We start from the raw sequence: 6,000 nt of genomic DNA on the forward strand, positions 1-6,000 counted from the left end.
AAGGTAAGAATATATAAAGATTTCCGAAAAATAACTTTACTTCTTGCAAAATATTTGCTTAAGATTAAAAATATGGTTCGTTTTAATAATTCAGCATGATTTATGATCAAATAATATTTATGATCAAATAATATTGATCTAGGGTAACATTTTCTTCTTTTTAAAATATTTTTTTCTCAGTTCGTAGGTCTTTGGATTATTTATCTGCTCCTTCACGTTGTCACGACCTACTAAGAAAAAAATATATGTTAATAACAAGAAAATATTACCCAAGATCAATATTATTTGATCATAAATCATGCTGAATTATTAATCATCAAATATGTTCACGTTGACGTCACAAAGCTATACGTCATATTAAACAAGATGCGAGACGAAAACTATAAAGTAATGTAGGCGTAGCCACCGCCCATCTGTTTGCAAGTATTGTTTAGTGAAAAAAATTAGTAACGTGAAAGGGAATCTAGTTGACAATCAGAGCCAGTTCATTTCATTTATACTAGCAAAATGATGCCGTTATGTTCTCACTTCGTCGATTAATTAATCATTAGTCCAGTTGATCTAAATGGATAAATTATTCAATGATAGGTCGACTCTACTCACTTATTACGTGATGTCTCTGTGATAATTTTATGTATTTTGACGTTATTTACCCTATTTATTTGTTGTTTGGATTCTAATTTGCGCGACAATTACACTTAATAGGGCTTATTTCACGTGTAGGCATGTTTGGACATGAATTGAAGAAAGGTTACACGAAATGGTTCTTCGGAGCTACAAAATGGAGCAATAAAAGATGTGCAAGACAATGAAAAGTCATGGCCAGAGACAGTGCAAGACATAGTCCAGGGCACTGTCATTGGCGCCCCAGACAGTGCCTCACGCAGAAACATTGGCGCCATAGACAGTGCCTCGTGTAGAAATATTGGTGTCTCAAACAATGCCTCGCGTCCACGATGCTACCCGAGCCAATTTTAATTCCTCGCTAGTTTTGGACATGTAGACTTCGGCCCCAACCTTATAAATATCTCTTAAAGTTAGTTTTTGAAGGGAGAGACATTATTGGAGAGGCAAAAGGTTACAAGAATACTTGGAAGCAACGAATCACAAGAGTTTTCTCTTCATTTCTTCCTTAATCTGTATTTTAATGCTTTCAAGTATTATCGTGATTGTTAGCATGACTATGAATAGCTAATTTGTTAACTAGGGTTGTGATGGAACTTTTTATATGATAAATTCTTATTATCTTTTTATATAATTGAGCCGTTGGATTTCGCTACTTGTTCAACTACGTATTTATTGTTGTTGATTGAATGATCATCAATTGGCTATGCCTATTTAGTGTGTATTTATTGAGAGAGGGTACGCATTTAAGTAGTTGTTAAACAACATCACTCCTAAAGTATGTGAGATATCAATACAGAGGGTTTAAAGGCGGGATTAGAGATAACGAAACCTTGGTATGATCGTAGTGAGCGGTGATAGTGCTAGCTAACGTAGTTCGAGAGAATATGTCTAGTAAATTATGGTAGTTGCTCGAGAGAGAACTACGACACTCGAAGTACTCACAATCGGTAGAGAATAATTCGACAAAATTATAGAAGACATATCGGAAAAGATTCCGACAATTGGGGAAATCATAACTCTAGATCTCCTTAATCTTGTCTCCAACCCTTAATATCCCTAGTTGTTGATTTACTACTTTAATTTGTTACTTAATTAGTTAGATATAAAAATCTTAATATTTATAACTTAGAAATTGTTCGAACTTGTCTTCTTAGTGATATTGAACAGCTATAGTGAAACTTTAGTTCTCTGTGGGATTCGACTCCGAACTTTTAGACCGAATTATATTTGCAGGACCACTTATCCTTATTAGGACTAGAGTTGAGCGTGATCAAATTTTAGCATCGTTGTCGGGAAACTAACGGTGTAATTGTAGCTGTATATATTGTTAGGTTTCAAGTTTGAACTTTTATTTTGTTTTGTTTTGTTTTATTTTTTAAAATTTTATTTTATTTTACTTGTTGATTTAAGAAACATGACATCTTGGAATTATGGAAATTTAGGTGTTGGTAATTTTACTTTTGATCCGTATACATATTGTGAAGGAAACCACTCATGGCAAAATTTTCAAAACGTTCCTAAGAGCGAGTTATGTGCACCAACTCAATCTTATTTGTGGATTGTGTGTGATGTGTGTGGTGGTCAAAATAATCACTTTCATGGTTGTGCTTATATTTCTTATCCTCCTCCAACCCCTTACTATGATGGTTCTACTTTTTCTTGTGAAGTGAATAGGAACAAAGGACTCGGGAATGATGACCTGAATGAGATCAAAGATATGCCAAGATACCTTTTGGGAAATAATAATGAGACACAAATGCACCTACAAAGGCAAGATACATTCGCAATCTGGAGGCACAAGTGTCACGGCCCGGATTTTTCACCTTCGGGAATCGTGATGGCGCCTACTAGTGAAAGCTAGCAAGCCAACCGTTTGAACAATCTACCTTTTCCCATTTTTACTTTCTTTAACAATTGTGAATCAACAGTTATAAATAGCGAAAATTTAAAGCAAGTGGAAGAAAACGATAAAACATTTGAATAAATATCCCATACAACATCTTAAGCAAAATCTACTCATAACTGGTGTCACGCTTCACAGACAGTCTAGAATTTACTACAACTAGGATCTGAAAGATAGCTAATACACTATTTCTGAAATAGTATATGAAACTGGACGAAGGAATAGAGGGAGACGTCAGGGCCTGCGGACGCCTGCAGGACTACCTCGGAATTTCCAACTGGACTGAAGGCACTCACCCAAGCTAAGGTTTGAATACTGCTGCTCTGGGATCTGAACACAGTGCAGAGTGTAGTATCAGCACAACTGACCCTTTGTGCTGGTAAGTGCCTAGCCTAACTTCGGCGAAGTAGTGACGAGGCTAGGATCAGACTACCAAATAAACTTGTGCAGTTAAATCATATACAGTGGAAAAGAAGGACAGTAATGTACAGTTAAGTATGGGAGTGGTAACAAGCTGCGGGGACATCGAATAATAACAGAAAAACAATAAATAAATATGAGGATCACCATAGTTCAATTAAAAATAGGAAGGGGGAATCATGTTGCAGGGTATAACAAGTATCAACTGAAAACCAATAACTAAATGTAGAGAAATTGTAGCTTAGTTATCAATAAAAACCAGGAAATCAAAGACAAGTGCACGGCATCACCCTTCGTGATTTAACACTCTCTCACCAAAATAATACACGGTATCACCCTTCGTGCTTTAACACTCTCTCACCAAAACAATACGCGGCATCACCCTTCGTGTTTTAACACGCTTGCTCACCCAAGAAACAATCACAAATCAAATAGGGTAAGGGAATCTATAACATCACAATAAAATCAAGTAACAACAGAAAATCAGTGAATAAATGTAAAGGACAACATAACTCAATTATCAACAAGAATCAGGAAAATCAAGGACAAGTGCACGGCATCACCCTTCGTGTTTTTACTCTCATCCTCACCATAAGAATCAATATAATCTGCACGGCATCACCCTTCGTGCTTTTACTCTCGTCCTCACCATAATAATCAATATAATCGGCACAGAATGGTACATCGTGCGGCATGGCATCACCCTTCGTGCTTTACACTCTTTCTCACAAAAATCATACACGACATCACCCTTCGTGCTTTAATACTCTTCCTCACCCAAACAACAATTACAAGAAATAAGGGCAAGGAAATAAGTAAGATCATATTAAAATCCCGGCAAGGGAACAATAGTACAACAATCAAATCCCGATAAGGGAAACAATATCAAAATAATAACATCCCGACAAGGGAAATAATATTAAAACAACAACATCCCGGTAAGGGAGACAATATCATGATCCTCTCTTTTCTTTCCCTTTTTTTATACATTTACTTCACAACTCAATTCTCAACTTGAGACAACGCTCTACATTGTTCAATAAGTCAATTCTCAACTTGAGCCAATGCTCTACATTGTTCAATAAGTCAATTCTCAACTTGAGCCAATGCTCTACCATATTCAAAAATTAAGTTCTCAACTCGAGTCAATGCTCTTACCATGTTTAATTAACAATAATACTTCCACAAGTCATATTCATCAATATAAATCATCATATAGAGAATGAACAATACGAAACGGAATCACATAAATCATAGTATAAGACTCACGGGCATGTTTGACACAAATGTATAGATACTCGTCACCATGACTATACGTCGTACTTAACAATTAGCATATAGCAAATAAGACTCAACTCCTATTCCCTCATGATAAGGTTAGACCAAACACTTACCTCGATGCCATGAACACAATTCACGTCTCAACTATCACTTTACCCCTTGATTCCACCACCAATTCGCTCGTATCTAGCCACAAGTTACTTAATTACATCAATAAATGCTAAATGAATCAATTCCAATGCATGAAAATAAGTTTCCCATAGTTTTACCCAAAAAGTCAAAAATTGCCCCCGGACCCACATGGTCAAAACCCGAGGTTCGAACCAAAACTCGATTACCCATTCCCCCACGAACCCAAATATATAACCTAGGTTCTACCCAAAACACCCAATTTCCCCCATGAAAATCATTGATTTTGAGCTGAAATCATGTGAAAAGATGTTAATGATTGAAGAAAACGAGTTAAAATTGACTTACAATCGATTTGGAAGAAGAGTTATCTTTAAAAAATCGTCCAAGAGTGTTTTGATTTTGAAAGAGTGTGAAAAATGAAAGATTTTTGGCTAAGTTATAAAATTTCAAGTTGCAGATGTCACAATTGAGACCAGGGTCGCAATTGCGAACCCAAACTTCTGCTAAGTTTGAATTTGCGAAAATGGGCTCGCATTTGCGAGCTGGGAATTGCGATCAACATGTGTAAGCACGTGATTTTTGCCCTATGAAAGAATTACTCCCAAAAAATTCAAAATAAAATGATTTTCCTTGGTGTGCAATTTTGAGAATTTTTGTGACATTTTTGGATAATTATTTGTATTTGTCTGTGCATGTTTATTTGTTAAATTAATAAAAAATACAAAAATATGTCGCATTTTGCATGTAGGATTTAATTCTACAATTGTTAGTAATTAAGTTTGTTTTACAAAAATTGAAAATTACAAAAATAGGCATCTTTTGCATTTTTAGCATTTAATGTCCAATTGTACAATTTTATGCTTAATTATTACTTAATTATGTGTTAATTGTTATTGGGAATTAATTTGAGCTTTTATAAATTAATTTAGTTCTATATAATAATTTAAGGATTTTTAGAATTTAGTTTTAGAAAAATAAAAGAAGAAAAGAGAACAAAAAATATAAAGAAAATCGGAATTGGGCTCTTCTTCAAATTCAAGCCACAGGTCCAAAAAAATATCCAACCATCCCTACGACCCGGTCCATTTCAAACCGGGTCGACCCAGTCCATAACCCAAATACCCAACACCCCTATTATCTTACATTTCACAAAAAACAAAACAAAAAAACCCTAAACCTAAACCAAAAACCTACCCGCCCCCACCCTCTCCTTCTTCTTCTTCTTCTCCAAAACTCCCAAAAACCCATCCATGGCTGCCCCTTCACAACAGCCCCATGACCACCTGCTTCACTCTTTCTTCTTCTGCTGAAACACCAGCAGCTCCCCGTCGACCTCCCTCCAGATCCATACTAACCAGCGACCCCATTTCCTCTTAAGTCCAAACAGACCCTGTCACTGTTGCTTCGTCTTCTTCATCTCCGTCAAGCTCCCATGGCTGCTGCGTTGCTGTGTCTTCTGCTACGTCCAAACGGAACCCATTCTGCTACTTCTTCGACGAACAACGACCAGCCACAAACGACCACTGCCACTGCTTTGTCCGCCATGAACGACGTAAGCTCCAAGCTCGATTGTGTGTCGTCCAAACATCTGCTTCTACTTCTGCTTGCTGCGTCTCCTGCTACGTCCAAACACATGC

This window comes from Nicotiana tabacum, chromosome 16, assembly GCF_000715075.1.
Source record: "Nicotiana tabacum cultivar K326 chromosome 16, ASM71507v2, whole genome shotgun sequence".
Classification (NCBI taxonomy): Eukaryota; Viridiplantae; Streptophyta; class Magnoliopsida; order Solanales; family Solanaceae; genus Nicotiana; species Nicotiana tabacum.